Here is a 24076-nt window from a genome sequence, read left to right as displayed (position 1 = left end):
CATAATCCCAGTCACTCCCAGTATGATGTCAGTACAAAGCCAGTACAGCCCCAGTCACTCCCAGTAAGATCCCAGTATGATGTCAGTACAAAGCCAGCACAGCCCCAGTCACTCCCAGTACGATCCCAGTGCAGCCCAGTCCCTGGCAGTGCTGCCACTGCTGGGATCCCCCAGGCCTGTGTGCGTTCCCCCCTGGCCGATGTGCCGAGAGGAGCCCCAAGGGCTGGCAGTGGCCAGGCAGGGTCCCCAGCAAGGCCCAGTTTGGATGTGCAGCCCCCAGTTTGCCCAGTTTGCCTCTCCTTTGGCCCGGGCCGGGTTCCCCCCGCCCGCAGCGGCTGGGAGCAGCCGAGAGCCCCGCGCTGCCCATGCCGACCTGGCCCGGCTCCATCGCCGCTGCTGCCGCGGGCTGCGAGGGCTGCGGGAACGGGGCACCGAGGGTGTGGCTGCTGCTGGGGGAGGAGGAGGAGGGAGGGAAGGGCAGGGATGGAGGGGGAGGAGGAGGCGGGGTAAGGGGGGAGGAGCAGGAGAAGGGATGGAAGGGGCGGGATGGAAGAGGAGAAGGAGGTGGGGATAAGACAGGGGAGGAGGAGGACGGGGGATGGAAGAGGAGGAGCGGGAGGACAAAGAGCAGTGGAGGAGGAGGGGTTAGAGGGCAGGAGGAGAGGGAGAGGGAGGAGGAGAAGGAGGCGGAGGAGAAGAAGGAGGCGGAGATAGGACAGAGGAGGAGCGGGAGGAAGAGGAAGAGGAGGAACAAAGGCGGATCAAGGCTGAGCTGGAGGCGCCGCACGGCCGATCCCTGCCTGAATTCACAGCCCCCACCTGTGGGATCATCGCCCCCCCCATGGCGCAGGTAAGTGGGGAGGGGGAGCCCGGCCCGGATATCCCGGGGGGGTCCCTGGGTTGGGTTTTTGGGGGGATGTTTGGAGAATGAAGAAGTGCAAGGCTGAGCGGAAAAGGCCCCTCGGGGGGACGTCGGGGGGGTGGCGGTGGCGGCTGCCGGCAGAGGCAGCCTGGAGGAGCAGAGCCCTGTGTGCCCCAGGAGGCCAAAGTGGGGAGGCCAGAGAGGGGGGAGCGCCGCCATTGGCGGGAGCCTCAAGAGCCTGGAGAGGGGCAGGGGGGACTCCTTGGAGCCGCTGCAGCCCAGAGCAGAGAATGAGGGGAGAAGGGAGCCCGGGAGCCCAAACAGCCCCAGCATCCTGAAATGGGGAGAGCCAAGAGCGGGCAGTGCATCCTCAGAGACGGCCTGGGGGGATCTCGTTGCCCTTGCCTGTGGCACGGAGGCAAATCCCATGCTGTCCTTGTCCTTCCTCGCCCAGAGCAGGAGCTGAGCATGGAGAGCAGGGAGGACAAATGCCCGTGGCAGAACCTGGTGGCAGAGGCCGTTTTGAGCGGCTCCACGGCGCAGGAAGCCAACGGGGAGGAAAAGCCCCGGAGATGCCGCACGAGGAGGGGCTGCAAACGCAGATGGCGGGGATGTGAGGGGGAAAGAGCCAGCCTGGGCCGGGAAGGCGGCCGGAGATGGAGGCAGAGCTCGGAGCTGGTGCTCCATGAGCAGCTCCATGATGGGGAGAAGCCCCACACGTGTGTGGAGTGTGGGAAGAGCTTCAGGTGGAACTCCGAGCTGATCAAGCACCAGAGGACCCACACTGGGGAACGGCCCTACGAGTGTGGGGAGTGTGAGAAGAGCTTCAGCCAGAGCTCCAGCCTGATCGTGCACCAGAGGACCCACACTGGGGAGAGACCCTATGAGTGCTCTGAGTGCGGGAAGAGGTTTCAGACCAGGTCCCATCTTCTCCAGCACTATCAGAGTCACACAGAGGAGAGGCCCTTCCAATGCCCTGACTGTGGGAAGGGATTCAAGCACAACTCCACCCTCATCACCCACCGGCGCATCCACACAGGGGAGAGGCCCTACAAGTGTGATAAATGCAGGAAGAGGTTTCAGACCAGCTCCGTTCTCCTCCTGCACTATCGGATTCACACAGAGGAGAGGCCATTCCGCTGCCCCGACTGCGGGAAGGGATTCAAGTACAACTCTGCCCTCGTCACCCACCGGCGCATCCACACAGGGGAGAGGCCCTACAAGTGTGATAAATGCAGGAAGAGGTTTCAGACCAGCTCCGTTCTCCTCCTGCACTATCGGATTCACACTGAGGAGAGGCCCTTCCAATGCCCTGACTGTGGGAAGGGATTCAAGCACAACTCCACCCTCATCACCCACCGGCGCATCCACACAGGGGAGAGGCCCTACAAGTGTGATAAATGCAGGAAGAGTTTTCAGACCAGCTCCGTTCTCCTCCTGCACTATCGGATTCACACAGAGGAGAGGCCATTCCAATGCCCAGACTGTGGGAAGGGATTCAAGCACAACTCCGCCCTCGTCACCCACCGGCGCATCCATACAGGGGAGAGGCCCTACGAGTGTCCCCAGTGTGGGAAGAGCTTCTCCAGCAGCTCTACCTTGACCCGACACCAACGGAGGCACCGGTAAGGGAAGCCCTGTGAGTGCCCCGAGTGCGGGAAGAGCTTCGTGCGCTGCTGCAGCTCCATCCCCCACTGGAGGAGGCACTTTGGGCACAGCCCTGGTCACTCACATTCCCTGTGATCCATGTTGGGAACATGCCTGGCTGCTTCTCCTTTTGGCTTGACCTTAATTTTCCTCTGCTTCATCTTCATCCTTTAAAAACACCCAAAACTGGGTTAAATGAAGGAAATTATTCGAATATATCTGAAATTCCATAATTTCTCAGTCGTTTTAGAGGGAATTTAGTATTTGGGGACACATTCTTTGTGGAGTGCCCCTGTTGCTAAGAGGCAGGAATTTGATCTCACCCTTCTTGTGTTGCTAAGAACTCCTCCCCTGACCCAAACCCCAACTCCACCCTTGGGATACCCTATAAAAACCCCACGGTCCTGCCTTTGCCCTTTCTTTGTGGCGTAAGAAATGGATTCCCAAAGGATCAGCCCTTTCCCCCCTGGATTCCCAGAGGATCAGCCTTTTCCCACTGGATTCCCATTTGATCTGCCTTTTCCCACTGGACTTCCACAGGAGCAGTGTTTCCCACTGGATTCCCACAGGATCAGCCCTTTTCCCACTGGATTCCCAGAGGATTCTGACTCTGTCACTGTTTTTGTTTGTTTCTACTACTGCATTTTTTTTTTAATTTTTCCTAATAAAGAATTGTTATTTCTACTCCCATATCTTTGCTTGAGAGCCCCTTCATTTCAAAATTAATTATTATTTGTATAGTTATTATTATTATTATTATTATTATTCAGAGGGAGTGGGATTTACATTTTCCATTCCAGGGGATGCTCCTGAAATGGGGAGACACCCCCAAGGAGGTGCTGTGTAAAATCATTCCTGGAATATGTAAATTATTTTATGGATTTGCATAAGGATCTATGAATATGCAACAGGCTGATGTAATTAAAACCAGAATAATTAAGGGGTGTCCCCGAAAATAACTGGGGGGTCTTGGTGGCCGTAGCAACCTTTGCTCGATGGTCCTTGTCTCCCATTACATGAGCGTGTTGCATATTCATAGATCTCTTTGCATATCCATAAATTACTTTATATATTCCAGGAACAAAATTGGCTTCATCCTGTTTGGGGGTCCCATCCCCCTCCCAGCTCAATTTGAGGGTCCCATCCCCCTCCCAGCTCAATTTTGGGGATCCTGTCTCGGGTTGGCTGTTGCTGTTCTCTGCCCCGAGATGCGCAGGATGTCTCTGCCTCAGCCCGTGCAACTGAAGAACAAGTCTGGACTCTTCACTTTTCGGTCTTGAGATTGTTTATTAATTCTTATCTATAAAATTTTCTTTCTGCCCAGCTGAGGTCTGCTCAGCAGGGCAGCCACAGGCACTCTGACTGCCCCCGAGGCGGTGTTGTCTTTTTATACTATAAACTACATACATCATATTTACTCTTAATTCCCAATACCTATCACCCATGTTAGACAGTGCACTTCTACTCAACCAATCCCAAAGTGCCAACATCACAGCACAAAATGCAGAACAAGAAGAAGAAGAAAGAAGAAGGACCAGACACACCCTGATTCCTCCGTCTTGTCCCCATAACCCCCATACCAAAAATCCTAAAATCTACCTTTTCACCCTGTGAATATTTTATTATTACGCTATTTAAACCTGTGTGACTTTCATGTCCTCATACAAAGCTGGCAACTTGCTCCAAGGGTCGAAATCAAATCCCCAGGTGTTCTGGGCTGGGTGCCAGGGTGTCCAAGCCCCCCGACGGGGTTCTCAGCAACTCTGGGCATCCAAAGGGATGTGCTGAGTTCCGACATCTCCCCCTTCTCTTTGCACCAAAAACGCCTCTTTGGCGACTCCATTCATGACCCGCCACACACACAAAAAGATGCATGGCATGATGAGCATGAGAACTAAAAGTCCTACTAAAATATAAACCCCTATTTTAAAAAGTTCTTTCCACAATGGAGAAAGGTCAAAAAACCCAACCACATCATCGATCCAAGATCCAGTGATCTCTCCAAGCTTTTTTATGCTTTCCTCTCTCTTTCTGATATTTTCGTGCATTGACCTTGAGTGATCTGTCAGATTCATGCAGCACATTCCCTCAAATTCCATGTCCATGTGCTAGCAGCAGATAATCAATTGCCGCTCTATTTTGAAGAGTTGCTCGTCTCACGCTCCAATGTCTTTTAACGTCACTCAGCGCAAGAGAAACGGCTCGAGCGTGTTTGCTCAACCAACAACCCATGTGGTCCAATTGAGTCAAGGCCACCCCCGACGCTGTCTGAGGTGAGAAAATTGCAACGGCAATTCTCTGAGCCTTGTCCCAAGTGTTTACCTCATCATCACAATTTGGACTAGAGTGTTTCAATGATCTTTTCCCTTTACATTTTTGTTTCAATGATTTCGAATCAGGTGACAACAATGAAATTCTTCCAATGTTGCATGGATCACCTTTGACATTTGCAGGGATGCCATGCCAAATTCTGTCCCCACAGATGAAAAAGATCCCTCGAGGCAATTGTGCTGGAACTTGGAGCAATGCTTTGGTTGCCATCTTGGTGTATTTGCACCAAGCCGATGCATTTTTGTAAAAGGCATGATTCGGAGTGACATCAATGGTCTTATTTTTTGCTTTTGTCACATCTGAGATTTCAAATTTCATGCAAAGTTCCATTGATCATGGACCCAAAAATTTCCAATTCCTGAGGTTCAGAGGAAGCCGCAGGAAGGAGTTTTGTCCAAGAACACCACTCATTCACAGGATGCTTAATGAACTGCGAAACTTTTACAGGATTGTGTTTTGGAACTGGCCATTTGTCCACTGGCAATCCAACCATGCATGTCGAAAATGGTCTCCCTGGTCTTGAGTGTGTCAGGCAAATACTCTCTAGATTTGCTGCCTGAGCCAAAGCCTCCCAAACATTTTGTTTTGGTTGGACAATGGGCAAATTCGCCTCATTGCTTAAAGCAACAGGTGGAAAAATGAGGCACACGAACATTTCAAAGCTCATGGCTTCACCCTTGGCGAGAAGCTTTGCTATCTTTTCTGACACCCAAACCCCAAAAGACAACCCCCAAGTTCTTGTTCTTTTATGTCTTTTCTGAGTCAATGTCTGGAGTCTGGTTCTCTTCTTCCGTCTGTGTGCTCGCTTCTCTGTTTCCGAGATCAGTGGCTTCTTGCTCTCGAGTCCGATACAGCTTCACGTGTCGCGCTGACACCCACTTCAGACCTCGCCCTGTGGAAACACAAGCGAAACCCTTGCCCCACAAGATTAGTTTGAAGGGACCTTCTACTTGTCCTGTCTCTGGGTTTCTGATCAAAATGAAAGGATTCTCCCTTAGTTTTGCCTGAGTGCTGTTTGAAAAATGTCTTAAAATCGGTGGATTGGGCTCTGAAAAGGAGCTGTTGAGAAAATTCAACACATACAATGCCTTGTTCAACCTCGTGAGGTGTAGCCTCTGGCTCCCCCCTTTTTGTCTGTCCAAAAGGCATTTCAGGGTATGATGTGTTCTTTCACTGATTGCTTGACCTGTGGGGGAGTATGGAATACCAAATGTGTGTGTGAGACCCCACTTTTTCAGAAATTTGTCAAGCACCTTCCCTGTGTTTGTTGGGCCATTGTCTGTTTTTATCTCTTGAGGTACACCTAATGATGCAAATGCTTGCAAGAAAGTCGACAGGCATATTCTGCTGTTTCTCCTGTATGTGCTGATGCAAAGACTGCTCCTGAAAATGTGTCCACTGAAACATGAACATTTTTGAGCTTTCTGAATGACGGATATTTTGTGACATCAGCTTGCCACAGCTGGAGACTTTGCAATCCTCTCGGATTGACTGCTCCTGTGGATGCAGGTGGTTGCACAAGCTGACAGTCTGGGCAATGATTTCCCTCGCTTGGCTTTTTGAGATGCGAAAGGATTCCATCAGTGCCTGTGCATTTTGATGAACAAATGCATGGCTCAACCTTGCCTGCTCAAAAACATCCAGTAAAGTCTGTGAAATGGGCACAGTTAGCTTGTCTGCCTGGGCATTCCCTTCTGCTAAAAATCCTGGAAGGGACGAGTGTGCTCTAATGTGAGTAAGGAAATACTTACATTCCCTGCTTTCCAGCAGTGTTTTCATACATGATAAGTATGAATATAAGATGTCATTGCTTGTTTCTTTCAAAAGTGAACCTTCCAATTGTTTGACCACATTCGCAACATATGCTGAATCTGTGATCAGCTTGAGAGGTTGCTGGAGCAATTGAAAGACTCTGACCACTGCTGCCAATTCCACAATTTGTGGTGAACCTTGGACTGTTTCTACATCTGAGTCCCATTCCCCTGTGACCGAATTCTGCCACGTGATTACTGATTTGTGGGTCTTCCCTGAACCATCAGTAAATACTGTTATCCTATCCAATGGTTCCTCACTTATTCTTGGTTTTTCCCTGTAACATATTTTTGATTTCAGCAATCTGTGACCTGGAAAACAAATCATGCAAATGCCTGGCTACCCTAACAATGCAATTAACAAGTCCTTTGATCTCTGCAACACCCAGTCAAAAGAATCTTTTTTCAATGGTAAATGAATTGTATAAAAATTCCTGCCTGACATCGTCAGCAACCTTGTCCTTGCTTTTATGATAATTTGGGATGCCATCTCCAGGTCCGTGAGGATCGTCTTTGGAGACCTTTGCCCCCAGCACTGCCAACTGAAAGGGCAGTGATTCTACAAAACGATGTGCTTGTTTCTGCTGAATGACCTTTGTAATTTTCTCAAGTTCTTTCCACGCTTCAGGTGTAAGAGTTCTGGGAGATTTGATGTCACTGTCCCCTCTCAAAAGATCGAGCCTCTGGGATGTCTTCATTTGTGATCCCCAAGGTTGGTCTCATCCAGTTGATTTCTCTAAGAAGCTGTGGCAGGTCATGCAAATTGCTGACTTTGGAGCTGACTTCCATTTTCTGCCATCTTATTGTTCGCTCCGAGATCTTCCACCCTAGGTATTTCCATGGTGTGATCTCCTGAATTTTTGAAACACTGATTTCCAGTCCTTCTTTTTGCACCTCTGCAATCACACAGTCACGAGCTTCTTGCAGCTGCTGTTGTGTTGGTACCTTTGCAGAGGCTTCTCCCTGTTGATGCTTGGGAGAATGCAAGTTGAGGAGCATCATCTGGATGAGGCGGGATGCTGAAGAAACAGTCCTTGAGATCAATGATCACAAATGGCCAATCTCTAGGAATCACTGAGAGCAAAGGAAGACCCTGTTGAAGCTGTCCCTTGTCCTCGATGACTTCGTTGATCTTCCTGAGGTCATGCAGCAGTCTCCATGAGCCTGAAGTTTTCTTCCGAATGACGAACACTGGAGAATTCCATGGATGTGGTCTCCAGAGGGAAAGTCCTGCTGATCAAACACCGGCATGACTTGTTTCGCTGCATGTGGTGGCAAAGCGATAGCTTTGGCTACCAGGGTGTTCTCTGGAACAGTCAGTGGTGGTTGAAGAGCTTTGGCTAAAACTGTCAGCTCTTCATTCTGATTTGCCGAGATGATCCTGGGGCAAATGATAAAATGATAAGTCCAAGGATGCTGCTTCTGTCCTTACCGATTATTAAAAAGTCCTGTCTCGGTCTAAGTTCCAGTGACACCAGTGGGTATCACTGCGTGGCTCTCATCCATGAAGCAACCCAAAGTCCACAATCTTCTGTGGGTGAAGCACAAGGGTTGGAATCTCTGTGCAGTCCACATCTGTACGTCTCCTTTTCTGGTTGTGGAATGGTCAGCGTTTTCTTGCCCACGCTTCTTGTCAGCGTTCTCTTGCACTCGATGGAGTTTCACATTCTTCACTGAGATCTATCTGGACTTTTGCACCTGCTAAAACACAAACAAATCCACGTCCCCACAGGGACTGGAGGATTTTCCCAAAATCCCAGAGGTGAAGAATGGGTCCTGATATGAAAATAAAACATTGATCGGCTCTGATTCAGTCGCTATGCAATATTGCATAGGGAAATGTAAGATAACAGCAATTAGAAATCAATTAGAGAATACGCATAACCAATAACAAATCTGAAATCATACAATTATCAAGGACTAGAACACTGAACTGTAATCCCAGAGTCTGCGACAGCTGATGAACCTTAAAACAAGAGAGAACTGGAGAACTCATGTCCAGATTCATGTTTCTCCAAGCTCCCTCTGAAAACAGGCTCAGCTGTCATATATGGTCAAATTGCCAAGCCAAAAGGATATGAATATTTTTTGATGCAGACAACATCTGGGCTGATTGTCAATCACTCCATTCAAGTAGAGCTAGGGCTTGGCCAGAGCCCAAACTCCAATTGATGGATATCACTTTACACATTCTTGAAACAACACTCATAAAAACAGCAATTATGGATAGGAAACCTTAGGATTAAAGATCAATCAAACCATTAAATAATTGAATCCCTCCGGAATTTCTGTCAGGATGGAAATTCTTCAAACACAGCAAACTTCTTGAGTTCTCAGCTGGAGTACCTCTGTAATAACTGAAGAAATAATAACTGAAGAAAACCACGAAACTGGCAATCTGGATTTAAAAGAAACCCCAAAAAATGAGTAGTCAAGAAATGAAAAGACAGGATCCTGAGGAGACATGTGTCTTGTAGATGATCACACAAAGAGATAGTGAAACACATGAAAGCTGGCTGTAAATACTACAACAATACCTTGATAATAATTCTTATCATAAATTCTGAGAATTGTCATTATTATATAATCAACTTATCAACAGGAAATGTTTGAAGGGGTTAAGACAACCTTTTTAAAGTATTCATATAGCATTAACAACAATCCTTATTTATCAGTATCACCTATAAAATCCAAAAATAACAAAGGTTACGAACTCCATACCAGCAATCCCTAAAACTTTGAACCATTGGAGAATCAGCTGATGACCCCACAGATAGAATCTGATTGATGTTTCCCAAATGCTCTGTCTTCAGAGACATTTTGGGTAATTTAATCATTACTAATACTTCTATCTTTATGTGGTGGTTTCCCTCCCTGAAAGGCATTTTTCACAATAGAGGATTTCCATCTACATCATATTTGGAATAACATTGATTTGCATTGATTTCCCTTTTTTCTGTATCTTGGGCAAAATCCTGGCGCTTTCTCACTTTACTCTGATGTTTTTGGACAGCTTTTTTACATGTCCATCTTTTGCATCTGAAGCCTGATCATCTGGTAAATGCTGTGTCTGTCACTTCTGTGGGACCAGACTGTTGAGGAGTTCAGTGAACTGCCTCACGCAACATGTGCTGCACCTGCGAAAAAACTCCAACTTGAGATTTTGATGGAGGCTGAAGCTGTGTGCTGGCTGCTGCGGCTGCCTGTGTGCTGGCTGATGCCATGGCACCGGAGAAGGGCTGGTACCTCGGGCACCCTCTGCACCCTGACCATGCCCCATCTCTGCCGGTGCCGTCACGGGAGCGCGGGCGCCTCCAACACCGCGCCTCCCGCTGCCCCACGCCCCCCTCCGCCCTCCTCCCCTGAGAGTTCTGGGGTTTCTGGGCGTTCTGGGGACCCATGGGACTCCAGGGACTCTGAAGATGATGCCAATTCCTCCCACACCTGTTTGGTAGGGATTACTTTTGCCCCTCCCTGGTCGGTAAGGGCAACAGCCACCTGCTGATGGCAGGATGACTTCCCCTCCTCCCACCCTTGGGAGAACACTTGCTGCCTGCTGAGAGCTGGCAGACCCCGCAGAATTCCACGAAATTGCCTCTAACGTTACCCTTGCTGGGGATAAAAGCTTCAAGGCCATTTTATCTTTTTTCAGAGATTTTTACAGGGTGTGTGGCTGCCACGCCCTGTAGGGCTGACAAGATGCTGAGTTGTTCCTGGGAGCATGTACCCTCCATGTTCTCAATTTTGACCTTCCTTACCAAAAGCTGAATCATCTGCAAGGTCGGTCCGGAGTTTGTCTTGGTCACTGTCCAGCAGCTCGCAGGTGAGGATTTTCCAGGTGCGCTTCTGGTTCTCATCCTTCTGGGTCGAGCTTGAAACAAGTCTTCTCAGCAGAGGTCGAGATGTTCTTTCTGGATTTTTTCCTTGAGAGTGCCTGTTTTCTTTCCTTCTTGGGCTGGGTTTCAGCGGCTGATGGCTGTGGCGTGGCTGCTTGCCAACTGCCCCCTTGGGTGCCCTCTTGGAGCCCACCCAGGGACGCCAATTGTCAGGGTCTCTCGCTGGTCAGAGTGACCCCAAGAAGAGTTTGAAAGTCTCTTTTCCCAGCCTGGCGCTCGAAGGAGGAGTCAGAGCTCTTCATTTCTCGGTCTCAAGGTTGTTTATTGTATCTTATCTATAAAATTCTTTCTCCTGCCCAGCCAAGGTCGGCTCAGCAAGACATTCTATGGCATTCTGCCTGCCCCCGGGGCGGTGTTATCTCTTTATACTGCAAACTACATAAAACATGTTTACAATTACTTTCCAATACATATCACCTATGTTAGACAGTGAGCTTCTATTCTAAACCAATCCAAAAGTGCCAACATCACAGCAGAAGATGGAGGTAGAGAAGAAGGAGAAGAGAAGCTGGACACGCCCAAGTCCCTCCATCTTGTCCCCAAAACCCCTGTTCTAAAAACTCCAAAATCTACTTTTTCACTTAGTGATAATTTTATTGTTACACTACTTAAACTTCTGTGGCTTTCAGGTCTTCGTACAAAGCTGGTAATTTGCTCCACGGGTCATAATCAAACCCACAGTGTTCTGGGCTGTGTGCCAGGGTCTCTGAGCCCCCTGGCAGGGGTCCCAGCAACTCTGGACACCCAGAGGGAGGCACTGAGTTCCGACACCTAATCACCCCAATCCCTTCTCCCTTTTAAATTTTCTCTGAAATAACCAAAACAGCTCTTAAAATTCCTTTCTCTTGCTCAATCCCAGATCTTTTGGGAGCAGACTCAGGGAGAGAGCACAACATTAATCTGTTGTTATTCAGACGTGGCTTGTTGTCCGTCTTTCCCTACTAAATGACAGCAGTAGATATTGAGAATAACCAGGTATCCTGAGGATTTTTTCCTGCAGCAGGTTATTTTCCTATCACGGTCCATCTGTAATTTTTGTACTCATTAAAAGACCACTATAAATACAGAACAGCACCTTGCAATTGCTCCCCCTTCTATTTGTAAACCTCAAAGTCTTCCAGGTCTTAACAACAACAGGAAAAACCCTGTGTCACCCTTTTGGGATATGAACATCTTCCGGGTTTGGACACATGCCAGGATGGCCACTGTAAGAGCTGGATGGGCTGGAAAACCAAGGGATGTAACAGCATTTTATGGGGAGAGGTCAATCCTGCTGCTGCTGCCCCAGGAATTTCCTTTCATTTGAGAAGCATCAAGAAAGGCCAAGAGTGTTGAAACACACAGAGCCTGGGGAGGCATCAGGGTATTTATTGTAGCAGCTGCTCCCTGTAAAGAAGCCCCTGCCAGGCTCAGCTTGAGAGAAATTCTGCAATCATATCCAACCCTCGGCTTCTTTTGGGTGGGATGAGGAGCAGCCCTCAGCCCACTCCAGCCCTGGAGATGTTTCCATGCACGGAGCAGCAGCGCCTGCAGGGCAGAGACGCTTTGGCTCTGGGCTCTCTGGGCACTTTCTGCTGCAAGGCCATTCCCCTCTGGAGCCCAGCCCAGCAGCCACATGTGAAACACAAAGCTGTGTTTCGGGGCAGGTACCTACAGGCAATGTGTGCATTTGTGATTCTAATGTGTGTGGAAACCGACCATGGGACAGTCATAAAGACAAATTCTAATAATAACTGAGAATAATAAAGCATGGAAGAAGGCCTTTGAACCTATCCTTTGTTTGCAGTTACCCTTTATAAGCCTTAAGTTGATTTAGGAGCATTTGAATTAAAGCTTTAAGGATGTTGCTTTTTGACAGGAACTTTCTGCTTGTAAGCCTTAAAGAGTTTTGCAAGAATAACCTTTGGAAGTATAATTTTAGAATATTGCTTGTAGTAAGGATCTTTTGAAACTATAGCTTTAGAATATACAAAAAGGAAACATGCAGCTTGAGAAAGGAAGATGGACATCAACTCAAGGACTAACAGGTTTGACCAAGGGAAGCTGGACATCACTGTTATGAGATTTAAAGTCCTTGCAATTAAAAGTTGGCCCCACATCTGGACAACTGGACCTCACCATCTGGGATACTCCTTCCTTCTTTCGGAAACTGGACCACCACCACCACCACCACCACCTGGGATGCTCCTTTTTCTGGGACACATCCTGAGAAAAACTACATCACAATAGTGTATAGAATTGTGATGGAAAAACTGGCAATAGAAACTGCTGGTGAGGAACAATTGGCAATAGAAACTGCTGAGAAAGCTGATGAGTACCCCTATAAATACCTGTCAGCCTCAACTCTCGGTGTGCAGTTGGAGGGAAAATTTCCCCCACTGTACCCAGCGCTGTATTGCTCATACTTGACCATATTAATTAATAAATTGATTGCTGCTGGAATATTGGCCTAGTCAAGCTTCTTATTTATAACAAAATCCACCCTAAAACTCAACTGCTTGCACGTAAAATCAGCCACAGAGACCTAAAATCACCCAGACTGGCTTAAAATGCTCACAATGGAACATAGAATCACCCTTAGAGGGCTTGGCTCAAACTGAAATTATCCAAAGAGGCCTGAAATCAGCCAAAGGGATCCAAAATCCATTGTAAAACTGTCCAGTTTATTCTTAAATTATCAAAACTGGCCTAAACCCCGATAGATTCGGCCTCGAGTCAGCCAAAGGGGCCTAAAATCCCCCCGGCAAGGCTGGGAATGCCCGCAAGGGATCTGAGCCCACCCTAACCCTGCCCAGGTTGGCCCAAAATGCCCCCGAGGGGCCGAGCCTGAGGCCCAGCCCGGGATGGGCTCCGGGCTCGCTCCGGGCCCTCCGCGCTCGCTCCGGGGAGTTTTGGCTGCGGCCCCAGACGGGCCTGGGCGGGACTGGGAGGGACCAGGGAGGGCCAGGCAGGGCTGGGGCATTTGGGGCTTTCTTGGGCTGCGGGCGTTTGTGGGGAGTTCAGGGGCGATTATTGGGGTTTTCCGAGAGAAGGATTGGGTTTGGGGGACTTGGGGAATTTTGGGGGGCTTTGTGGATTTTGGGGGGTTTTATTGCCGCTTTGAGAATGTTTTTCCGGGGGTTATTGAAATCTTAAGTTTTTTTTTTTAATTTCAGGGGGTTTTATGAGGATTTTGTGAGGGGTTTTTGGGATTGTCTTGAATTTTGAGGGGTTTTATTGGTATTTTTGGGGGATTTTGGGGGGTTTTATTGGTATTTTTGGGGGATTTTGGGGGGTTTTATTGGAATTGTGGAACATTTAGTGGGATTCTTTGGAGGTTCAGGTGTTTCAAGGAATTTTTGGGGTTTTGTTTGGCAGGAGTTTGGAAGGTTTTTCTGGGTTTTTTTTTGGATGTTGCCAGGATTTCTTTGGGTCTCGGGGGGGGGGGGGGGGGGATTAGTTTGTGGGACATTTTATGGTTTTGGGGACAATTTTGGTTTAATTAGGATTTTGGTGGTTTGTTGGGACTTCAATATCCTTTGTGGGCTTTTATTGGGATTCTAGGTTGTTCTAATGGGATTTTGTGAGATTTAATTAGGATTTTGTGGGTTTTACTGGAGCTTTTTGGGATTTTATGGAGATTTTAATGCCTCTCAGCCCTTTTCACACACTTGGGGACAAGCCCAAAGCCCCCCCAGAATTCCACTAAAAATCCCCAAAACTCCCCAAAAATACCAAAAAAACCCTCAAAAATCCCAGAGAATCTCAAAAAATCCCAGTGGAACCCACCAAAATTTAAAAAAACTTCCAAAACTTTCAATAAATCCCAAGAAACCCCCCCAACACAAATAAAATTCCCTGAAAATCCAACCCCCCCCCCAAAACCCAAAAATTCTCCCCAAAAACCCCAATAATTCCCCTTAAACTCCCAATAAAATCTCCCAAAGCGCAGAAAAGCTCCCCTAAAATCCCCAAAACACCTCTCAAAACCCAAAATTCCCCAAAACCGCCGCCCAAAACCCCCCCAGACTCAGTGGGGCTGTCCTGGATGAGGGGGCACCGGCCGGTGGAACAGGAGCCACTTCAGGGGGCCCTGGGAGCTTTTTGGGGAGGGGGCACCATGGGAGACTCCCCAAAAACCAGGGGGGGGGGGGAACCCCTGCTGTGCCCCCTCCCCCCGAAACCCCCAGACCCCAGTTCAGGGTGGGCCTGGGACCCCCCGGGACCCCCAAATCTCCCCTGGGACCCCTCCAGGAACCTCAAACTCCCCAGAGCCCCCCAGTGTTGGCCCAGGACCCCCCTGAGAGTCCCCAGACGCCAATGGGGCCCAGCCCAGGATGGCCGCTGAGACACCCCCAGACTCTTCCCCAGACCCCTCCCCAAGGCCCCCCTTGTTCCTTCTCAAGACCCCACCCAGGAGCCTTCCTGGACCCCCCAGAGCCCTCCCCAAAGCCCTGTGCGAACCCACCGCAGACCCCCTAAGACCCCTCCAAGGCCCCTCCCCAGACGCCCCCCAGAGCCCCCGGAACCCTCCCCAAAGCCCCCCCAGACCCTCCCCCGATCCCCTCTCAGGCCCCTCCCGCTCCTGTCCCGGCCGCCTCAGCAGCTCCCGGAGCGCTCCCGCCGCTCCCAGCGCCTCCCGCAGGACCCGCCCGAGACCGGGGGGGCCCGGGACCGGCAGGGGAGGGGGCGCCGCTTCCGGCTCGCCTCTGATTGGCTGGGGCGGCAAGGGGGAGGCGGGCGTAGCTGAGGGGAGCCGCACGGTGATTCATTGGTTTGTGGAATGCAGTACGATGATTGGTCGGCTGGGCAGGGCGCGTCGCTATTGGCTGGGAGCCGGCGCACGCGGCGGAGGCGGGAGCAACTGAGAAGGAGCTGAGGAGGGGCCAGGGGGAAACTGGGGGGGCTTGGGGCGGGTCTGAGGGGAAATTGGGGATTTCTGAGGGCATTGACGGAAAATAGGGGGGTGTGCTGTGGGTTTGGGGGGAATGAGGGGGTCTGGTGGGGGTTTGGTGGGTCTGAGGGAGCTTTAGGGGGAGCTTGAGAGGGTGTGGAGCGTTCTCAGGTGGGTTTAGGGGGATCTGAGGGGAATTGGGAGGGTCTGAGGGGATTTTGGGGGATTGCGAGAGGAACTGGGGTGTTGTGAGTGGATCTGGGGCGGTCTGAGGTGGGGAATTTCGGGGAGTCTGAAAGGATTTCATAGGGTTTGGGGGGGACTGAGGGGTCTGAGGGGGATTTGGGGCAGTCTGATGGATTAGGGGGGCCTCAGGTGGGTCTGGGGTGAATTTTGGGGAGAACTGGGGGGAGGGTGAGGGTCCTGGGGAGGTTTTGGGGGTCCTGGGGAGGGTTTGGGGGTCCAGCGTGGTCCTGGGCCAACCTTGGGGGGCTCTGGGGGGTTTGGAGTTCCTGGAGGAGTCCCAGGGGAGATTTGGGGGTCCCGGGGGGTCCCAGGCCCACCCTGAACCGGGGTCTGGGGGTTTCGGGGGGAGGGGGCACTGCAGGGGTTCCCCCCTCCACCGTTTTTGGGGGGTCTCCCATGGTGCCCCCTCCCCAAAAAGCTCCCAGGGCCCCCTGAAGTGGCTCCTTTCCACCGGCCGGTGCCCCCTGATCCAGGACGGCCCCACTGAGTCTGGGGGGATTTGTGGGGATTTTGGGGTTTTGAGAGGGTTTTTGGGGATTGGGGGGTGGCTTTTTTGGGAGATTTTCTTGGGAGTTTGGGGGGAATTATTGGGGTTTTTGGGGAGAATTATTGGGTTTTGAGATGGTTATGTGATTTTGGGGGGTTTTGTTGATTTGGGGGGTTTTGGATTTTTGGCGTTTTGTTGGGGTTGTGGGGGTTTTGTGGGGGGAGATTTATTGAAAATTTTGTGAGTTTTTTTAAATTTTGGTGATTTCCAATGGGATGTTTGGGGATTCACTGGGGTTTTGGAGGGTTTTCTTGTAATTTTTGGGGATTTGTGGGATTTTAGTGGAATTTTAGGGGGGTTTTGGGGCATTCCCTGGGTGTGGGGAAGGACTGAGAGGCACCAAAATCTCCTTAAAAGCCACAAAACACCAATAAAACCCACAAAATCCCAATTAAATCTCTCAAAATCCCATTAGAACACTCTAGAATCCCAATAAAAGCCGACAAAATCCTTTGGAATCCCAAAAACCCCAAAAATCCCGATTAAACTCGGCAAATCCCTCAAAGATGTCCCCAAAACCAGAAGAAATCACACAAAATCTTCCCCAAGATCCAAAGAAATCCTGGCAACACCCAAAACCCCCTCAATCCCACCAAAAATCCCAAAAACCCCAAATCGCCAATTAATCCCTCTGAATGCCACCACAATTCCAATAAAATGCCCCAAAATCTCCTAAAAATCCCAATAAAACCCCAGGAATTTCTGAGAATCCCAAAAAATCCCAACAAAATCCCAGTAAAACCCCAAAAATTCAAAAAGAGCCACAAAAAAATTCAATAAACCCCCATACACCCCCAGAAAAACTCCCCCTCAAAATGCCAAGAAAATCCCCCAAAATCCAAACCCCCAAAATCCACAAAACCAGCCACTCCCAGTCAATCCCAGTGTGATTCCAGTTGCTCTCAATGAGATCCCAGTGTAACCCAGCATGGACTCAGCTGCTCTCACTGGGATCCCAGTGTGATCCCAGTTGCTCCCAGCATAATTCCAGATGTGCCCAGTTCTTCCCATGATGATCCCAGTTGCCCCAAGAATAGTCCCAGTCCCTCCCAGCAGGGTCCCAGTCGTGCCCAGTTGCCTCCAGGGTAGATTCAGTTTCCCCCAGCATCGTCCCAGTTGCTCCCAGCATGATCCCAGCTGTTCCCAGTGTGGTTCCAGTGCCCCCAGGATGGTTAGAGACACTCCCAGTATGTTTTAGTTACCTCAGAATGATCCCAGTCTTTCCCAGTTCCTCCCAGTTTCCTCTAGCATCATCCCAGTTTCTATCTGTTGCTCAAAGGGTGGCCCCAGTTGCTCCCAGTATGATCCCAGTTGCCCCAGTTGTAGTCTCAGTCCTCTCAGCATGGTTCCAGAACCTTCCAGCCGATCCCAGTTGCTCCCAGTGGGTCACATTTTCCTCCCAACATGGGCCCAGTAGCTCCCAGGAAGCCCCAGTCAGGTTCCATTCACACCCAGTATAATCCCAGTATGGTTGTGGCCACTCCCAGTATGATCCCGGTCCCTTGCAGTCCAATCCCAGTTGCTCCCAGTCACTCCCAGTCTGATGCCAGTGCCCCCAGTGTGGTCCCAGTTGTCCCCAGCATGGCCCCAGTTCTCCCCAGCATGGTCCCAGTTGTTCCCAGTGTGGTTCCAGTCCCCCCAGGATGCTTCCAGACACTCCCAGTATATCCCAGTTGCCCCCAGCATGTCTGCAGTCATTTCCAGGCACTGCCAGTGGCCCCAGTAAGGTGTCAGTTCTCCCAGTATGATCCTCCAGTCATGCCCAGTAGATCCCAGTTTCCTCCAGCAGGCATCCAGTCCTTCCCAGCTCCTCCAGTTTGCTTGCAGCATCATCCCAGTTTCCCTCAGCTGCTCCCAGTAGCCCAAAGTGTGATCCCAGTTGCTCCCTTTCAACCCCAATATGATCCCAGTAAGCTCCAGTTTGATCCCAGTCACATGCCAGCCCTCCCAGGGTGGTCCCAGTATAATCCCAGTTGCTTCCAATCTCTCCCAGTATGGTCCCAGCTGCCTCCAGCGTGGTTCCAGTTGCTTCCTAGATCAACCCAGTCAGTCCCAGTATGATGCCATTTGCTGCCAGCGTGCTCCCAGTTGCTCCCAGTCAGGCCCAGTCTGGGGGATGATGTGCAGGGTGTGCTCCCAGTCCCTCTCAGATCCTCCCAGTATTAGTCCAGTCCCTCCCAGTATGATCCAAATAGGAGCCCAGTGTGCTCCCAGTCCCTGCCAGTATGAACCAGTTTTGCTCCACATGGTTCCAGTTGCTCTCTTTCCCCCTCACTTTTGTTCCAGTCACTCCCAGCATCTCCCAGTGTAACCCAGCTCCCTCCAGCATCTTTCCAGTTCCTTCCAGTATGATCCCATTTGCTCCCAAGCACTCCCAGTCAGCCTCAGTGTAGTGGCACTCACTGCCAGAATGATCCCAGTCAGCTCCAGCATGATCCCAGTTCACCACAGTATAACCCCAGCAGTTTCCAATCACTCCCAGCATGCACCCATTCAGTTCCAGTTCCTCCCAGTTGCTCCTAGCATGTCCCCAGTTGTTCACAGCTACTCCCAGTAACACTCAGCACCATCCCAGTTCATCCCAGTAAATCCCATTTGTCCCTAACATGGTCTCAAGTGCTCCCCACAGGCTCCTACTCACTCCCACTATGATCCCAGTGTCCCTAGGTGCAATCACAGTCTGCCCTGATACGGCAGTATGATCCCAGTATGATGTCAGTACAAAGCCAGCACAGCCCCAGTCACTCCCAGTACGATCCCAGTCTGATGTCAGTACAAATCCAGTACAGCCCCAGTCGCTCCCAGTACGATCCCAGTGCAGCCCAGTCCCTGGCAGTGCTGCCACTGCTGGGATCCCCCAGGCCTGTGTGCGTTCCCCCCTGGCGGATGTGCCGAGAGGAGCCCCAAGGGCTGGCAGTGGCCAGGCAGGGTCCCCAGCAAGGCCCAGTTTGGATGTGCAGCCCCCAGTTTGCCCAGTTTGCCTCTCCTTTGGCCCGGGCCGGGTTCCCCCCGCCCGCAGCGGCTGGGAGCAGCCGAGAGCCCCGCGCTGCCCATGCCGACCTGGCCCGGCTCCATGGCCGCTGCTGCCGCGGGCTGCGAGGGCTGCGGGAACGGGGCACCGAGGGTGTGGCTGCTGCTGGGGGAGGAGGAGGAGGGAGGGAAGGGCAGGGATGGAGTGGGAGGAGGAGGCGGGGTAAGGGGGGAGAAGGAGGGGGAGGAATGGAAGGGGCGGGATAGAAGAGGAGATGGTGGTGGGGATAAGACAGGGGAGGAGGAGGAGGAGGAGGAGGGGGGATGGAAGAGGAGGAGCGGGAGGAGAAAGAGCAGCGAAGGAGGCGGGGTTAGGGGGGAGGAGGAGAGGGAGGAAGGATGGAGGAGAAGAAGGAGGAGAAGAAGGAGGGGGAGATAAGACAGAGGAGGGGCGGGAGGAAGAGGAGGGACAAGGGCGGATCAAGGCTGAGCTGCGGGAACCATGCGTTCCAGCCTTGCCTGAATTCACAGCCCCCACCTGTGGGATCTTCGCCCCCCCCATGGCGCATGTAAGTGGGGAGGGGGAGCCCGGCCCAGATATCCCGGGGGGTCCCTGGGTTGGGTTTTTTGGGGGGATGTTTGGAGAATGAAGACGTCCAAGGCTGAGCGGAAAAGGCCCCTCGGGGGGACATCGGGGGGTGGCGGTGGCGGCTGCCGGCAGAGGCAGCCTGGAGGAGCAGAGCCCTGTGTCCCCCAGGAGGCCAAAGTGGGGAGGCCAGAGAGGAGGGAGCGCCGCCATTGGCGGGAGCCTCAAGAGCCTGGAGAGGGGCAGGGGGGACTCCTTGGAGCCGCTGCAGCGCAGAGCAGAGAATGAGGGGAGAAGGGAGCCCGGGAGCCCAAACAGCCCCGGCATCCCGAAATGGGGAGAGCCAAGAGGGGGCAGTGTGTCCCCAGAGACGGCCTGGGGGGATCTCGTTGCCCTTGCCTGTGGCACGGAGGCAAATCCCATGCTGTCCTTGTCCTTCCTCGCCCAGAGCAGGAGCTGAGCATGGAGAGCAGGGAGGACAAATGCCCGTGGCAGAACCTGGTGGCAGAGGCCGTTTTGAGCGGCTCCATGGCGCAGGAAGCCAACAGGGAGGAAAAGCCCCGGAGATGTCGCACGAGGAGGGGCTGCAAACGCAGATGGCGGGGATGTGAGGGGGAAAGAGCCAGCCTGGGCCGGGAAGGTGGCCGGAGATGGAGGCAGAGCTCGGAGCTGGTGCTCCATGAGCAGCTTCATGATGGAGAGAAGCCCCACACGTGCATGGAGTGTGGGAAGAGCTTCAGGTGGAACTCCGAGCTGATCAGGCACCAGAGGATCCACACTGGGGAATGGCCCTACAAGTGTGGGGAGTGTGGGAAGAGCTTCAGGTGGAGCTCCAGCCTTATCGTGCACCAGAGGATCCACACTGGGGAACGGCCCTACGAATGTGGGGAGTGTGGCAAGACCTTCAGCCAGAGCTCCCGCCTTAACTCGCACCAGAGGACCCACACAGGGGAGAGGCCCTATGAGTGCTCCGAGTGTGGGAAGAGGTATCAGACCAGCTCCCATCTCCTCCGGCACTATCAGATTCACACAGAGAAGAGGCCCTTCCAATGCCTTGACTGCGGGAAGGCGTTCAAGTACAACGCCGAACTTGTCAAGCACTAGCGCATCCACACAGGGGAGAGGCCCTACGAGTGTGATAAATGCAGGAAGAGGTTTCAGACCAGCTCCCATCTCCTCATGCACTATCAGAGTCACACAGAGGAGAGGCCCTTCCAATGCCCCGACTGCGGGAAGGGATTCCAGCGCAACTCCACCCTCGTCAGGCACTGGCTCATCCACACTGGGGAGAGGCCCTATGAGTGTCCCCAGTGTGGGAAGAGCTTCTCCAGGAGCTCTCACTTGACCCGACACCAACGGAGGCACCGGTAAGGGAAGCCCTGCGAGTGCCCTGAGTGCGGGAAGAGCTTCGTGTGCTGCTGCAGCTCCATCCCCCACTGGAGGAGGCACTTTGGGCACAGCCCTGGTCACTCACATTCCCTGTGATCCATGTTTGGAATACACCTGGCTGCTTGTCCTTTGGTTTGGCCTGAATTTTTTTCTCTTCTCCATGTGTTTCCACTCCGAAAGCCAAGAGGGATGGATCTGTCACTTCAAAACCACTCAAATCCCACTGGAAATAACTGAATTTTAATCCAAAAAAGCTCAATCCTACCTCAAATTCCTTGTTCTCTCCTCAAAAAAAAATTCAATCCCATGCCAAACTCTCCATTCCACAGTCACCAGGGTGAGATGGGGTTAGAAGGGGATTGGGAGAAGTGGGATCTTGATTTGGAGCAATGGGATGGGGATTGTGTGGGGCTGGGTGTGTGGGATGTATTTGATAGCAAATAAAACTTTCAGAGTTACTGATTTCTGTCCCAATCATTTTCAGTCAATTCTGTTTGCAGAGTGCCACCTTCTCAGGTGATTCAATTCCTATAAAAGTCCCATTTTTTAAATCATCTAGCCTCTAACAATTAAAAAATCAATATCCAAATAAAACCACACACCCCCAATAAATCTTTTAAAAATAATTTTAATTGGTTTAGAGTACTTAAGGATGTTATTAAAGTTTAATTGTTTGGTTAAAATCTCTGAGAAATTATAGTGGTGTTTGGTTTTTTGTTTAGTATATTTGTAATATGAATTGTTTTACTCAGGTGTGTTAGATTGTATGTTAGTTTTTTAGATATTTTTTATCTGAAGTATATTAATTATTGAGTTTAAACTTTCAAAAGGTATTTCTAGATATATAATTTGTTTATATGCATTGGTAATATTATAGTAATAGTTGTTTGTTTGGGTTGAATCATTGTTGGAGTATTGTAAAGAAGAGTTGAGGTTTTTATATTTCATTTTTATTATAACCTATTTAATTTCAATTATTATTTCTTTGTTTATAATTTTATTGCAATTTGTTGAAAGGATAGGAAGGAAGTTCAAGGGCAGGAACATTTTTTTCCTGTCTGGGAAATGGAATTCCAGACCCTGGGAGTGTGTGCAGGACCCCACTGACTGGGATCAAATACGGGCTGGGATCAAATACGGGCTGGGATCAAATACGGGCTGGGATCAAATACGGGCTGGGATCAAATATGGGCTGGGATCAAATATGGGCTGGGATCACCTGGACTGGGATCACATGGATGGGGATCGTGTGGATCAGAACCCTCCAGACCAGGATAGCCTGGAGTGGGATCAAATATGGACTGGGACTGTATGGACTGGGATCCCAGGGACTGGGACCATATGGATCAGGACCACACAGACTGGGATCAAATATGGGCTGGGACTGTTTTTTAAAGTAACTTTGTTCTATAGTTTTTATTTCTGTCGTTAATTAAGCTTGTGAAAAGGCTGCTTGTGGTAAACTGCCTGCTTGGATGGGATAACATCCAATGAGCACGGGATGAGGACACCTGTACAGATCTGCCAACTATCAGCACTCCCTGTCTGAAGGCAGAGTGCACCAAGGCCCAAAACTGGAGGTGATAAAGAGAATGGACTAAAACCACAGCCAAGAAACACACATGCTCTGAAAAGGCAGACCCAGGGAGGGGTCATGTAAAATCATTCCTGGAATATGTAAAGTAGTTGATGGATATGCATGAGGGTCTATGAATATGCACCAGGCTGATGTAAGGGGAAAGGTATTTCAGGGCGATGCAGATTCCTTGGTTGTGGTTTTAGTCCATTCTTATCACCTCCAGTTTTTGGGCTTTGGTTCACTCTGACTCTGAGAAATTGAGGTTCTAGGATTTTTAGTATGATGTGGATGGAAGCAAAATGGAGGGCACAGTGTTTCGTCCTGGGTTTCTTCTTCATGCTTCTTCCTTCTTCATGGGTTTGGGTGGCTTTTTGAAATTGGGCAGAAATTCCACATTGCAGGCACTTTGGGATCAGTTATTGGGTTAAAAGGGAAAATAATCTAGGTGTCAGTTCCTAATTGGATAGTTTAGTCTTAAAAGACCTTGGAACAAGAGATTGTTGGCCATTTTGTGCCTTCTACTGAAAAGCTGCTGAACTCCCAGTAATGAGGCTGTTTTACTGATAAGAAATAATAAACACTTGAGTCTGAACATGAATTACTGTCTCAAGTGCCTTCAATCCAGAGCCTGTGAAACCAACAACTGGTACCCCACAGCCTGAGGTAGTGCCACGGCAGAACTTGTTCATGCTCTTTTCCCCTGGTGATTTTCTACTCCCATCCAGACTCTGATAGCAAAGCCGTGCTGGTGACAAAAGATTGACCTTGGCATCCTGGGGCACTTTCTGGGTGGGTGTTTGAATCTGCTTTTCCAGGCCTTGGGCTGAGCAGGGTGAGGCCGAGGCCTGGGCCCCTCCAGGCGGCGCCGGAAGCGCCCGGGGCAGCGGCGAGGGGCGGCCCTGAGGGGCGGCACAGGGGGCATTTCCCCCGAGCGGGCGGGCGGGCGGGCGGCGGGGAAAGGCGCCCTGGGCACAAGGGCAGGCACAAGGGCCCCGGCTCTCTGCAGTGCGGGCGGCCCAGCGCCGATCGCTGCTCCCGGAGCCGCTGCCAGGGCCGGGTCTCCTCCCCGCCGCTGACCCTGCACCTGCAGCGCTGCCTCCGCCTCTGCCGGGCTCCCCGGCACGGACGGCAAGGACGTGGACACGCTGCAGCAGGGGCCCAGCAGGGACACCCAGATGGTGCCGGGGCTGCAGCTCCTCTCCTGCAAGGAAAGGCTGACACAGCTCGGCTTCTTCAGCATGGGAAAGAGACCCAGCCTTGATCCAGCTGTGGCCTTCCAGTACCTGAGGGCAACACACAAGAAAGCTGGACAGGGACTTTGTACGAGGGCAGGCAAGGA

General features: G+C 51.1%; 1 long non-coding RNA gene and 1 pseudogene across 6 annotated transcripts in view; one reads left to right on the top strand and one right to left on the bottom strand.

Moving 5' to 3' along the window:
- Window positions 1–670: 670 nt before the first annotated feature.
- Window positions 671–23335, top strand: LOC143696073 (uncharacterized; annotated as a pseudogene). Its single transcript, XR_013185495.1, has 3 exons — window positions 671–850; window positions 1322–2532; window positions 20426–23335. The product of XR_013185495.1 is annotated as an uncharacterized LOC143696073 (transcript).
- Window positions 3777–24076, bottom strand: part of LOC143696074 (uncharacterized) — a 54022-nt gene continuing 33722 nt past the window's right edge. The window contains exons 1-3 of one of the 5 annotated variants that reach the window (XR_013185498.1): window positions 19274–19552; window positions 10410–10922; window positions 3777–8352 (exon numbers count right to left, since the gene is read on the bottom strand). This is a non-coding gene — a long non-coding RNA (uncharacterized LOC143696074). The other 4 variants (XR_013185497.1, XR_013185496.1, XR_013185499.1 and 1 more) reach the window with 4 other exon arrangements.

The sequence above is a fragment of the Agelaius phoeniceus genome, chromosome 28, assembly GCF_051311805.1.
Source record: "Agelaius phoeniceus isolate bAgePho1 chromosome 28, bAgePho1.hap1, whole genome shotgun sequence".
NCBI lineage: Eukaryota > Metazoa > Chordata > Aves > Passeriformes > Icteridae > Agelaius > Agelaius phoeniceus.
The sequence above is the reverse complement of the archived record's forward strand: the minus strand, read 5'-3'. Positions and strand labels throughout refer to the sequence as shown.